We start from the raw sequence: 15,402 nt of genomic DNA on the forward strand, positions 1-15,402 counted from the left end.
AAAACCGGGTGATAATCCACATGGGGCTATCTGGGCAAGTGATCAAAAGTTTTATCAGAGACACATTAATGTCTTCAAAATGAAGAGGTTTAGGGAGGGAATTCCAAAGCAGAGGACTGAGGCATCTGTAAGCATGATCGCCAATGGTGAAGATCCAAAAATCTGGAATTAGCAAAAGACCAGAATTGGAGGACCTGGGGGGGGGGGGGGGGTGGGGGGGAGAGGTTGTAGGCCAGGAGGAGCCATGGAGAGAGGCGGGGCAATAGATAAATTTTAAAATGGAGTTTTTTGCTGGACCAGAAGCCAGTGAATACAGAGCCTGATGGGTAAATGGAGCTTGGTGTTGTTACAACATGAGCAGCAAGGTTTTGGCTGAGCTCCAGCTTTGGGGCGGGTGACAGGAAGCAGCTGGCCCGGCGAGCATTGGAGTCGCCTACGGTGAGTTTGCAAATCAATTCAGCATCTCTGTTACGGGCAGTACTGGCTTGCAGCTACTGATATTGGTAATGTTTTCAAACCAGCCAAGCTATTGATCATGTGTTCCTGATTTCCAAACCAATGAAAAACAATGATTTACATTTCAGAGTGCTGTGCAGCTAGTAAAGGTGTCAGCAGCTGGAGCTTATTGAGGAAATAAAAGCCAGAAACTGATACCTTTTGTGGATCCAAAGCATAATTCTGCATTCTTCTGTGCAGGGAATTTTCAATAAAGAATTATGTTCTCTTTACCTCTACCAACAAACTCTACCCCACCCTGTATCCACACATACACGTGTATATATAGCCTACTTGTCTGGTTTCAAGACAAAGAATTCAATCATTTTGCCTTTGTTAATTTCACTTAAATGAACTGTGGTTGCTGCTATTTCTGATGACCCCTGTCAGTTAATGGTTTATTTTTACTGTAGGCCAACTCCTAATGCAAGCTGGGGCTTCTATTCCCAACAGCCTGCCAAATACATCAGCTACTATCTTATTGTAAAAAGCTTACCAGTGGGATTTTAATAAAGTAAATAACAAATTTGCAGTGGATTTATAATGTTTCCATTCAACGAAAATGGTTTTTGGCCAGGATCTATTTTTAAAACAAAATTCAAATGGTCAGAATATATATATATTGTTTGTACTATGGCCCAGCACACTTGGCCTACAGTGCCTGTGCTCGCTGTTTGATGGAACTATCTAGTTAGTTCCACTCTTTATATCCTGGAATATTTTTTCCTGTCATGTATTTATTACATTCAATTTTTTGGAAGTTACTGTTAAATATGGGTCCAACATTCTACCAGGCAGTGCAAAAAAAATTGTTCCTTCATGGTGTCACTGGTTCTTTTATCAATGATGAAAATCCTTATTGTCTGGTTACTGACCTTCCTGCCCCTGGAAACAGTTTCTTTTGCTTTCACTTCATCAAAACTATGATTTTTAAGCATCTCTCAAATCTCCCCTTATTGCGCAGTCTGTGAGCTTGTTCCCGACCTCCTTGTCACTTGCCATTTCAACTCACTATCTTGTTCCCATGCCTCGTGTCTGTCTCTGGCCTGCTACAATCTTCCAGCGAAGCCCAATGCAAACTGGAGGAACAGCACCCCATCTTCCAATTGGGCGCTTCGCAGCCTTCAGGACTCAACACTTGCGTGGAATTTTCCTGAATATTTGCAAAGGCCAATCGTGGGCAGGAAAAGCTTGTTGAAGCCCCCAGCACCAATGACAGCTTTGTCTGTTGTATCACTGGGAACATTGTGGGATCTGGCCTTTGCCTTTTTTTCCCAATGTCACGCTGGTGGGGGCAGGCTCAGTGAGCCCGTCTTATTACTAATTTAGTTTTTTTTAATGATCGAGACATCATTTTTAAAGGCCATCCTGGTGGACAAACGTTTATGTGGCACTTCCACCCACTACCACCACATAACCCACCAGTGCCCAGTTAGTGCCTGGGCATTACCCCTCCCCCACTTCTGAGTGATGCACTCACCGGAACTCCTCTGGGAGGTTTTCTCTCCAGCTGCACATTGTGGGAGACCAGTTGTAATTCATGTCAGTCTGCCCTGACGCCATCATGAATGGACCTTTCTGTGGGGCTTTGGGGGAAATATTTGGGTGCAGAGGCCTGATAAGAATATGCAAATCATGTTCCCAACTAGCTGGGGTGTGGATGCAATGATGTCACGCTTTTACATCGGAGTACTACGTGATTTGGACATCTGCAATGTTATAAGCCTCTTTTAATCTAACACTATTTTTAACCCCAGTAAGCCACAGATGGCTCTTTCTACGTAAACTTTTGTTTTTCAAAAATGGGATGTATTTTTGTTGAACATTTTGAATTGTTTCTTTAAATATTTCCTACTCCTCATTTACCATGTTTTAATTTATTTACCCAACCTTAACCAGCTTGCCCCTCATAACTATGTAAAGGGCTTTGTTTAAGTTTTAAACCCTTTGCCTCCACTTTAATTTGTTACTGATGGCTGTTTGCAACAATAACAGTCATTTGGAAGTCACAATCCCCATTTAGGGATGTAATTCTTTACTGTCCTTCAGTGCTGGTTATGTGCAGTATCTGCTATGCCCGACATGTTGAAGGAATCAGTTTATTTTTGCATGGACTATTTTGAGGTGAATTGCAGGTACGCAGAATCACCATTACCTTTGTGTTTTATACCAATGAAATTGGGAATTGGATCTAGTTAGATGGATTGAAAACCAATTGAATTTTCAGTCATGGGTAGTTTCACAGAACAGCCCAATCCTGCCCCTGTCTAAGATGGACGAGAAGACATGCCACGAGTTGCAATAGTGTCTGACATTTTTTCTCTTCCTATTCAGAGACACTGAGATAAGTTATAATCAAGTGCGTTTTGAGGTTAGCTAATTCAGCTCAGCCTAAGGATGAATTTGGGGACTTTTTTAATTGCCTGAATAGGATTGCTTTAGATGATGTAATTTTCAGGTAAGTACATCTATCATTTTGTACTCTTGCCCCCTGATCTGAGTATCAAGACCAGTTCCAAAAACGGGGCAAACTAACAATCCCCCAGTTCTTCAAACACCATATTGGCATTGACCAGAATTTGGACTGGACCAACCCTGGCTTCAGGAACATCATACAGGCTCATACTCTTCTCACCTCCTGACTCCTCGAAGCCTCTCAACAAGAGTAAATCAGGAGTGTGATGGAATACTCACCATTCACCTGGATGGGGCAGTAAAAAAAGGACTGGGAAAAGTGCTGAATCCCAATTCGGGTGTCATTTTACAGCCAGGGTGAAAATGTAAAAGCAGTGACGGTCATTTGTGTTAATGTCAGTATAAAGGGGTAGCTACTCACTCCAACCACAGGGTGGGGCTCACAGCCCAGTTGGAACCTAATCATTTGTTTCTTCTCAGACTTTGTTCCTTGCTTTCTGAAGTTATTCAATTGGATAGAGTCAATGAACACCTGGAACTTTGTCAAATTGGCCATTCTTTTTGTGCAATTTTAGGTGGTCAGTGTTGGCAGGTTGTCTGGTCTTGAGAATATCATAGCCAAGTCCCATCACCTTACCTAAGGGCCTCCGGCAGAAACCACCGGATAATGATCAAAAGGTGAGTAGGCCAAAACTTTAGCCCTCCCATGACATTGTTGCTGAGATAAACTAACTAAACTAACCTTTGCGATGAAAGCTGAATTTGATGGTGTTTATGGGTATTTGGGAAGGCCACTAAGCAAATATAGGAGACCTGGTGAAACTGGCAAAAATGCTGGAAAAATGACATACACTGGAGGTTTCATTGCAGTGTGGTGTGATTTGCTTTGTGATCAATGTTGAAACCTTTTAAAGGCCTTTTTGTTCATATCTTTCACTGCACGATCCCAACTTCCTGTCAGGGCCCTGGGTCATCCTTGAATCCTGTCTGCCCTTACTCCAACCTGTTTTGTTCCTGACTCCAGTCCCCTGTTGGCCAACGTAAATGATCACACTGGGTTACACTGTACGCCTCTCACCTGTACATTCTGTTGGTCAACAGTTATGTAGGGCACCAATTTCCACTAAAATTATAATGATTATTAAAAGCAGCAAGCTTGGATTGTGAGTGATGCCAGACAGTATTGTGTTATCCTCCTTTAATCTCTGCCTTTCTTCATTTCTCTGTGAAAAGACCCATGGGCCAACTGGGCACAATTTCCATCTTTCTTTGTGCTTCCAGTTGCTGCTGATTCTATTTAATACAGTGCTGTAATCTAGAACCAGGAGGCATCAGGGCATAAAGCCCCACCCCCTGCCCCCCCTGCAGCCCCCCCGCCCCCCCCCCCCCCCCCCCCCCTCAACTGTGTGTAGTTTACCCCCTCTATTTTTGATGAGTTGTGTCTGATAACAAGATATTATTGGCATTTGGTGGCAGCTCACCAGCACCCTCTCGCGATTAGGGATGGGCAATAGAAAATGCAGTCTTAGCCAGTGACGCCCCTGAAAAGGACAAAAACAAACAGGTAAAAGTGGCCATTGTTACTTGACAAAATATCATCAGTTTCAATCTGGAATCTTTAGTTGGGGGTTTACAGGGATCAGAGTTCTGGATCATGGGAGGTTGAAAAGAATTAAATGTTGGGGGTAATCATGTGTTCCTGGCACAAGGGTTCCTTTGGTGACAGCAGTGGACAAGGATTCAGGCACCAAAATCAGTATGTCCCGTGTAATTCTCCATTCAAAATCTTACTGGATGAAGAACCATACAGGGCAGACTGGCCTCTGCATCTTGATTCCCATTGCACTTCAGAGCTGGTATGTAAAGTCTGGCCTGATTGTTTTCCAGTATGTAGAAAACATGTGATGTTTCTTTCATGGCGTGAATTTTAAAGTCATAGAGGTTTACGGCATGGAAACAGGCCCTTTGGTCCAACCTATCTGTGCTGCCCTTTTTTTATAAACCACTAAGCTAGTCCCAATTGCCCACTTTTGGCCTATATCCCTCTATACCCATCCTATCCATGTAGCTGTTTAAATGCTTTTTAAAAAACAAGATTGTCCTCGTCTCTTCTACCACCTCTGGCAGCTTGTTCCAGACACTCACCACCATCATGTGAAAAAATTGCCCCTCTGGACCCTTTTGTATCTCTCCCCTCTCACCTTAAACTATGGCCTCTAGTTTTAGACTCCACTACCTTTGGGAAAAGATGTTGTTTATCTACCTTATCTATGCCCCTCATTATTTTATAGACCTCAATAAGATCACCCCTAAGCCTCCTACGCTCCAGAGAAAAGGGCCCAGTCTATCCAGCATCTCCTTTATAACTCAAGTGCCAGACTCAGCTCTCCCGCAGGGATAACATTGGGCAAGGACCCTCCTACATCTGATCATCCTCCTGCCATTGGTACTCAGGTTTGACTGTGATGCACTCTGAGGTCAAATACCCCCCACCCCTGCAATTACTTCTTCAAGGCCCCCAAATTAAATTGCAAGATCCTTCCATGTGCAAAGCTGAGGTAAACTAAGGAGGGACCAGAAGCTGACCCCTGAGACCTTCTAATCTTTATGATTCAGTAGCAGACCATTTATTTATTAAACCAGTAGGAGTAGCAAGAATTGGAAACTGTGGAAGCAAGTCAGTGCTTCCTTGGATTACATCAAGTCTTGAGGTGATTTTGGGATGGGGAGGAGCTTCTGAAACAGTGTGGAAATGAGACAGAAAGGATGAATGTGCAATCATCCAGATTTTCTTTTTCGACAAAGTGGTTGTTATTCCCTTCCATAATTAGATTGCCTGCAGTTTCCACTCATTTATTAAATATGGGTGTGGTAAGTAACTGGGTGGTAACCCAGCAATTATCATGTCAAATCAGTGGGCTGGTGCTAAGAATCAGATAGTGCTTATAGCCCTGATCACTGGCTGGCGAGTGCTGTGATGTGGCGATACTGGCGTTGGACTGGGGTAAACACAGTAAGAAGTCTCACAACACCAGGTTAAAGTCCAACAGGTTTATTTGGTAGCACAAGCCACTAGCTCTTGGAGCACTGCCCCTTCATCAGGTGAGTGGGAGTTGTGTTCACAAACAGGGCACGTATAGACACAAATTCAATTTACAAGATAATGGTTGGAATACGAGTCTTTACTGGTAATCAAGTCTTAAAGGTGCAGACAATGTGAGTGGAGAATTAAGCACAGAGATGTGTATTGTCTCCAGCCAGGACAGTTAGTGAGATTTTGCAAACCCAGGCAAGTTGTGGAGATTACAGATAGTGTGACATGACCCCAAGATTCTGGTTGAGGCCGTCTTCACGTGTGCGGAAGTTGGCTATCAGTTTCTGCTCAGCAATTCTTCGTTGTCGTGTGTTGTGAAGGCCACCTTCGAGAACGCTTACCCAAAGATCAGAGGCTGAATGCCCGTGACTGCTGAAGTTTCTACAACAGGATTGTCAAGTGGTGTTCATTCATCTGTTGTCATAGCAACCGCATGGTGTCTCCAATGTACTATGCCTTGGGACATACTTTCCAGCAGTGTATCAGGTAGACAACGTTGGCTGAGTTGCAACAGTATGTACCATGTATCTGGTGTTCTCACGTGAGATAATGCATCCGTGTCAACACATGACAGCACAGAATTACTGAGCAGAAACTGATAGCCAAATTCCGCACACATGAGGATGGCCTCAACTGGGATCTTGGATTCATGTCACATTATCTGTAACCCCCGCAACTTGCCTGGGCTTGCAAAATCTCTCTAATAGTTCTGGCTGGAGACAATACACATCTCTTTAACCTGTGCTTAACCCTCCACTCACATTGTCTGCACCTTTAAGACTTGATTATCTGTAAAGACTCGCATTGCAAACGTTATCTTGTAAATTTTGTGTCTATATGTGCCCTGTTTGTGAACACAACTCCCAGTCACCTGATGATGGGGCAGTGCTCTGAAAGCTTGTGGCATGTGCTACCAAATAAACCTGTTGGACTTTAGTCTGGTGTTGTGAGACTTCTTACTGTGGTGAGTGCTGACCAGATGAGAGCAGGCACAGTTGTGGTATCACCCTGATGTCCAACATTAGACGCTGGCATGAAGAATAGCAGCTTGCACTGGAGGGTGGCCAGTTCGGATGCTACGGAATTTTAACCTTTACACTACCATAAGTTTGTTCCTCTGAGCAATGATGGCAGAGGAATACATTAATCCAGGATTATTAATCACGCTGCAAGCAGGGTTGGCAAATCTGCATTAAAGCAGAGGGAAGGAACAGAGAGTTGCTCGTTGCCCATTTTTCTCCCCTCCTCTCAGGCTAGGATACAGTCCCAAAGGCACCCGGATCAAGAGGACTCCTCTTGTTCTCCACTTGCGGTCTGTATATCTAGGCAGTGGGTATCAGCAGGATATTTGACTTTACAGTGCACCACAGTCAGTACCAATGATAGGAGGATGATCAGATGTGGAAGGATCCCTGCCTGAGGGCTGAGTCTGGCTATAAAATTCACACCATGAATGATACACCACACTACTGTCTGGTATATACAAAACATCAGGCTAGACTTTACATACCAGCTTAAATGGAAGTCGAATACAGAGGCCAGCTTGCCCTGCATGGTTAATAAATCAACTAGAGTTCTTTGAATTTGTCAGTGCTTGTCTGCCGCAGAACCTAAAGGATAAATTTCCTATAGATATAGTACTGCGATTACTCTGCATTCCCACAATTCCAGGTTTCTTCCCACTGTCCAAAGATGTGCTGGTTAGGTTGATTGGCCATGATAAATTAACCCTAGCATTAGGGGGATTAGCAGGCTAAATATGAGGAGTTACAGGGATAGGACCTGGGTGGGACTGTGGTCAATGCAGACTCGATGGGCTGAATGGCCTCCTTCTGCACTGTAGGGATTCTATGATTCCCAAAATGGGACCCTTTTAATCCAAGTGTTTATCTTTGAAGGCAATTTTTATGTGAAAAAGAGGAGGATATCTGGCCTGATTAATCATAGAATGGAATCATAGAATCCGTACAGTGCAGAAGAGCCCTTTCAGCCCATCGATTGGGCACCGACTCTCCAACTGGTGATTTCTTTCTCCAGTTTTGGCAGACAGTAGTACATTTGCTTATCAATGATTCTAGGTCACTTTCTGGGCCAAACCAATAAACAAATTCTCCCGCTCTAGATTTCACATTGACGGTTATTGTGTGTTCGGTTTGGAGTTCTGCTAGAATCCTATCTCAAAGAACTAGGTGCTACACTATCTGTGACCCCACTTGATGTAGTCCTGATCACATGATAACCCATTACACCAGTTGTGGAATGGTTTCGGTTTCTCATCTGTACACCGATCTATCTCTGTCCAGCCAACCACTGTCTGTGTGTAGATACTCCTCAACATTGAGTCTTTGAGTTTCAGCTGCAATTTCAGTTGCAGTGTTTAGAAAGGCATTTCCTATCCCTGGCATAAAAATTGCACATTGAAAACCTACCTCTAAGTCCTCTTGTGGCAAATGCACCAATGGTTCATCAATAGCATTTTCTTACAAACTGCGATATTAATGTACCATGAGACATATAGTCTCCTGCTGCACCGTGCCATGATGGGCATTGCAAAGACTTTGGTCCTAAAGGAACTGCTCGATGTTTATGATCTGTTACTAGAGTGAAGCTTCTATCCAACAAAAACTGGTCTGAAAATGATTCTAGGCTAAAAATAAAGTACTGCAGATGCTGGAATCTGAAACAAAAACAGGAAATGCTGGAAAATCTCAGCAGGTCCGACAGTATTTGTGGGGAGTGAATGATTCCAGGCATTGCCTTTTCAATCTGCAAGTGGCTGCGTTCACACTTGGTAAGAGTATGGGATGCAAATACTATAGACTCTTCTTGACTATCATCCTAATCTGACTGATCATTGCTCCAACCCTAAGGCCAGAATTTTACATTATTCCAGCAGCCGTGTGCCTGACCTGAAAATCTTATCCATTGTAGCATGGAAGATTTCTGGAGAAGGTTTCAGACCATAGAGGAAATTTGTCCCCTGTGTGTGTTTGTTATGATATCTTGCTGACTTCCTCGACCCACACTGAGATGTCCATGGTACTAATCTCATTTTGTGAATAGCTTAGATCCCACCAGCTTTGCATATAAATCTTTGGCAGATCAATAATGGATACTGCCCTCCACCCATGTCCTGGTTCATTGTGATTTTGTAGCCCTCGTATAGTCTGACTGGGGCACTACTACATTTGGGATTGCCCAATCATTACAACCAGTTTTCACTAGCACATCATTTCTCCCTTCTTCTTTAGCTCCTCTTTAACCATGGTTTTGACGGCATAAGGGATTGCCCCAGCAGGACTCATTGGTTTTACATGAGGCCTAATTTGAATGTGTGCTTCCACATCCCACCATCATACTTCATACCTGTGCTCAAAAATGTTGCTTTAACTATTCAATAGCTGATGAGCTTCTTGATTGTCTCAACTTGGAACACATGTTTGCAGTCTATAGCTTGCAAAGCCAGCCTTTTCCCATTAATGCTGATTTGTTGGCGTATCTCACTACAATGGGCAATTTGAGGGATTTGCCCTTCTATTGGACAGTGTATTCCATTTATCTGTATAGTACTGATACTAGTGCTCTCAGTTAGAGACATCACCAAAATTGTTCTGGTATGTGCCTCTACTTATACTGGAGTGACCTGCAGCTGTGTTGATGCTCATGTACCAACACCTTTGTACAAAGGTTTCTGCCATTTGAGCGATAGTTAGTTGCACAAATGCTGTACAGCTCTAGCTTCACTTTGCGTAGGTACTTGGGACAAGATTGTGAACTCCACCCCAATGACATCCTTGTTTTCCATTACTACCAGAATGCATTCTCTTTCCTGCTTTGGGCTTCAGCCGGTAAGCGGTTGTAATATGGCCTTTCTTTTGGTATTCAAAGTATTTCTCTACTGATGTGCCCATGCCACATAGTCGCCATCGCAGTGATAACAAGTCACTTAACTGCTGTCATCAGCACTGTTCTGACTGGGTCTTCCCGCTTTAGGTTTGCAGAAGCCTTCTGACTATGGACCAGAAGCTGAACTGATCACTTGTGTAGAATAAAATGCCCGAACATTCTTTGATGTTATCTCCATGGAAGAAGCAATCGTACACATTAACTTAAATGTAAGATTTTGTGTGTTTGGTAACATTGATTAGATTCTTTCACCCACACAAATCTATGTCATAGTGCAGAGTGCAAATGTTGCAACATAAATAGAAAGCCAATTTCCAATGCAAAATTGCTTTATTTTTTTCAAGAATTTTCTTATTCTGCATCTTTGCTTCCACCTTCAAGTTCCAAAATATTACTAGTCCTGAAAAATGTGTTCATTCTTTTAATGTACAAACTAAAAGTTTCCCAAGTCTTCTCTGAACCTTCTGAGGTAACCGTGGATGCAACCATAATTATCCTGTTCTCAGGTTCAACAGCGCCACAGTAAATACTTCACTGTAGCTGTCCATAACATAAGTAGAAAGTCTCAGGTACATATATTGTGAATGTAAGACAGGCAAGACTCAAGACAAGCACTCATGACGAAACATCCAGACAATTGAAGAAACGCAAAACCATTCTAAAGGGTGATTGAAACTGTTCTGATTTTGTGTGGATGTCCCTCCAGTTCCTGTTAGAACATTAGAACATAACATAAGAAATAGGAGCAGGAGTAGACCATCTAGCCCCTTGAGCCTGCTCTGCCATTCAATAAGATCATGGCTGATCTGATAGTGGGTTCAGTTCCACTTACCCACCCGTTCCCCATAACCCTTAATTTGCTTATTGATTAAAAATCTGTTTGTGACTTAAACACATCTAATGAGGTAGCCTCTACTGCTTCACTGGGCAGAGAATTCCAAAGATTCATTACCCCCGGGAAAAAGAAGTTCCTCCTCAACTCTGTTCTAAATTGACTCCCCTGTATTTTGTGGCTGTGCCCCCTAGTTCTTGTTTCCATTGTAAGTGGAAATAACCTCACTGCTTCTACCATGTCTAGCCCCTTTATTATCTCATATGTCTCTATAAGATCTCCCCTCAACCTTCTGTAACATAAACAGGGCCTAGTTTTATGGCTGATAAAATTGGATATCCTAAATTAAAGAATTGGGCATATTAAAAATCAAACACAGTCAAACCTCAGGCAGGCCAGTTGTACAATACACAAACCTATCTGGGCCTGACTCATCAACCTCCTATCAAAGGTCGTTGCACCCTACTGATACTTAGCAGGAGATCATTGCACCCCATTGAAATGCACCAGCCTGTTGTTAGAAGCCCAGATCGGGCCAGACTTTCTGTCATCGCAAGTTCCTGCAGTTGGCTTAATCTGATAACAGGTTACATGTAAGCAACAGCATGGAGATGGACACCTGAGGGCGGACCCTGGTGTCCTGTCAGGCAGACATCAAGAAACCCACTGGGTATTGGAACCCCCTCTTGGGACCTCATTGGCCAGAAGCCAGAGAAGTTTCTGGAAAGGCAAGCAGGCAGGGGATAAAGGAACACACTTTCAGACGTCAGCAGGAAAGACCGGAGAAGACTTGATGAAGGAGGTGACCCTTGACCATTCGGAAGGCTGACCAGAGAAGAAGGAAGGAAGAAACTGCCGTTGAGACTCACCTTCGTGACGACGGACCAGAGGGTCTCAGAGAATCGAGCCTGCAGTTTTAACTAAACCATCTTTGCGGGTAGTATATTTGATTTTGGGGTATCCTGTTGTTTTATGTGGGTAATTTAAGGGTTAACAGTGTTATTGTTAATGAACTTGTTGAACCTTTACTTGTGTTTGTCCTTTGCCCTTATTTGCAAGATGGACACTGGGGTAAAACATTGGAGTAAGCAAACTGGTCGAAAGAATCAGAGATTTTAAAATTACAACGCTTTTACACTCCAATGAGTACAGGCCCAGTCTACTCAATCTCGCCTCATAAGCTAACCCCCTCATCTCCGGAATCAACCTGGTGAATCTTCTCTGTACCCCCTCTAAAGCTAATATATCCTTTCTTAAATAAGGGGACCAAAACTGCACACAGTACCCTAGGTGCGGCCTCACCAGTACCCTGTTACAATTGCAGCACGATCTGCCTGCTTTTATACTCCAACCCCCTCGTGAGAAAGGCCAACATTCCATCTGCCTTCTTGATCACCTGCTGCACCTGCAAACTGAGTTTTTGTGATTCATGCAGAAGAACCCCCAGGTCCCTCTGCGCAGTAGCATGTTGTAATTTTTCACCATTTAAATAATAGTCCATTTTACTATTATTCCTTCCAAAGTCAATAACCTCACACTTACCAATGTTATATTCCACCAGTCAGATCCTTGCCCACTCACTTAGTCTATCCAAATCTCTCTGTAGACTTTGTGTCCTCCACGCAATTTGCTTTCCCACTCATCTTTGTGTCACCTGCAAACTTTGTTACCCTACACTCGGTCCCTTCCTCCAGATCGCCTATGTATATGGTAAATAGTTGAGGTCCCAGCACCGATCCCTGTGGCACGCCACTAGTCACTGCCAACTGAAAAAGCACCCATTTATTCCAACTCTCTGCTTTCTGTTAGATAGCCAATCCTCAATCCACGCTAACACTTTACCCCCAACTCCGTGTAGCTTTATCTTATGCAGCAACCTTTTGTAAGGCACCTTATCGAATGCCTTCTGGAAATCTAAATACACAACATCCACCGATTCCCCTCTGTCAACCGCACTTGTTATAGCCTCATAAAATTCCAATAAATTAGTCAAACATGACTTTCCCTTCGTGAATCCATGCTGCATCTGCTTAATTGAAGCATTTTTTTCCAGGTATCCTGCTATTTCTTCCTTAATGATAGATTCCAGCATTTTCCCAACTACGGATGTTAAGCTAACTGGCTTGTAGTTACCTGCCTTTTGTTTACCTCCTTTTTTAAACTGTGGCATTACATTAGCTGTTTTCCAATTAGCTGGCACCTCCCCAGAGTCTGGTGAATTTTGATAAATTACAACTAATGCATTTGCTATTACTTCTGTTTCTTTTAGTACCCTGGGATGCGTTCTGTCTGGACCAGGGGACTTATCTACCTTTAGTCCCATTAGCCTACCCAGCACTACCTCTTTAGTAATAGTGATCGTTTTAAGGTCCTCACTCCTATGACCATCAATTATCGGTAAGCTATTTGTGTCCTCCACTGTGAAGACCGACACAAAAAACTTATTTAAGGCCTCGGCCATTTCCTCATTTCTCATTATTAAATCTCCCTTCTCATTTTCTAAGGGACCAACATTTACTTTAGCCACTCTTTTCCGTTTTATATATTTGTAAAAACTTTTACTATCAGTTTTTATATTTTGTGCTAGTTTACTTTCATAATCTACCTTTCCTTTCTTTATTGCTTTCTTAGTAGTTCGTTGTTGTGTTCCTGTTCTGCCAGCCTTGGCTGATTGCTGGAAGCCAGGATTGATCCTTTTTCTCCGGTATGGAATTTCAGAAAGCTTTTGATAAAGTCCCACATAAGACATTAGTGTGCAAAATTAAAGCACATGGGGTTGGAGGTAATATATTGGTATGGATTGATGATTGGTTGAGAAATAGAGAGTAGGAATAAATGGGTCTTTTTCAGGCAGTGATTAGTGGGGTCCTGCATGGATCAGTGCTTGGGTCCCAATCATTCTCAATATATATCAATGATTTGGATGAGGGAACCAAAAGTAATATTTCCAAGTTTGCGGACAGCACAAAATTTAGTGGGAATGTGAGTGGTGAGGAGGATGTTAAGAGGCTTCAAGGTGACTTGTACAACTTGAGTGAGTGGGCAATTACAAGACAGATGCAATATAGTTTGATAAATATTAAGTTATCTAATTTGGACAAAGAAACAGAATGATGGAGTATTATTTAAATGGTGATACATTAGAAAATGTTGATGAGCTAGCACACTAGTCACTGAAAGCAAAAATGCAGCCACAGCAAGCAGGTCAGAAGTCAAATGATATTTTGACCATTACAAGAGGACTTGAGTACAGGAGCAAGGATGTCTTATTACAGCTGTGCAGGGCTTTTGTGAGACCACACCTGGAGTATTGTGGGCAGTTTTGATCTCCTTATCTTAGAAAGGATATACTTAACATAGAGGGAGTACAGACTGATTCCTGAGATGGCAGGATTGTTGTACGAGGACAAATTGGGTTGTCTGGGCCTGTATTCACTGGAATTTGGAAGAATGAGGGGGGATCTGATTGAAATGTATAAAATTCCATCAAGGCTGCACAGATTCAATGCAGGGATGTTGTTTGCTCTGGCTGTAATTGTCTAGAACAAGGGGGTCACAGTTTCAAGACTGAGATTAGGAGAAATGCCTTCACTGAAAGCTTGGTGAACACGTGGATGGATCACCAGAAACCGGCTGATCTTGTTCACCCTGCTGACATTCAATGACAATATTCGTGGACTTTCAACTCAGCCTCGTCACAAACATTTGTTACACACTAAGTGGTGCTAACAGAGTAGACAAAGCAAAGCTGGTCAGCTGCCATGTTTTATTATATCATTAGATATAATGCATTAGAGTGCATTACACTCATAGGTCTCTTACATCTAACTGTGACACTTAACCTCCTGTAGCAGAATGCACTATGTTGGTTTTCTTTGCGATAAATGGGTGGTTTGCTGTTTACTTACTGCGCATATACCCGGAGTATCCACATGGTGGACATCCCTCTGCACTACCTCAACTGACGTTTATTCAGCTGCAGGATTTGTTCCACCGCATCTACACTGGACAAAAGCCAACTTGATAATGTTGGTTTTTGGTCTTTTTCAGGCACGACAACCTCTGCTATCAAAGGAAGCAGTGTCTGCCCGCGATTGTGTTGCCATAATAAGTGGCCTGAGAATGAATTAAAGCGGGTTGTGTTAGGGCTTTAGAAGTCACACTGCACATAGCTGAGAAGCTTTATTCACATTGTACAAAGGCTTCCATTATTTTTGTTCCCACATTTTTCTTTCTGCTAGGTTACTACAGTCCTGAAAATCCTTTAATCCTAACAGGAGCGCCACATGTCTTCTCATTTTTAAAATTAATTTTAAGCTTAGCAAGGCTAGGGATATTCTTGCTATGGAATAGAACATTGCCATCAATGACAGATAAAGCAAAGTGCAGCTCCATCAACCTCACCCTAATATGTATCAACCATATCTTTAGAAGTGTCTTCCCCTACTCACCAGTCTGGCATTGCCCCACTTCCCACACCGGTTCCTCACATTGTGAGTACCAATGTGTGTCAAGTCCTGCGCTATTTTGTCCTGTGGATTAATGTTTCCTTTAAAATTTAGGTATTGTGCCAGACCTGCTTTCTTCAGAGCGCTGTCCCTTTATTTTACACCTTTGTGCAAACGCATTATTTATCATAGAACAAGGACAGGATGGGTCC

This window comes from Carcharhinus amblyrhynchos, chromosome 6 (genome assembly GCF_965287045.1).
Source record: "Carcharhinus amblyrhynchos chromosome 6, sCarAmb.v2.hapA, whole genome shotgun sequence".
NCBI lineage: Eukaryota > Metazoa > Chordata > Chondrichthyes > Carcharhiniformes > Carcharhinidae > Carcharhinus > Carcharhinus amblyrhynchos.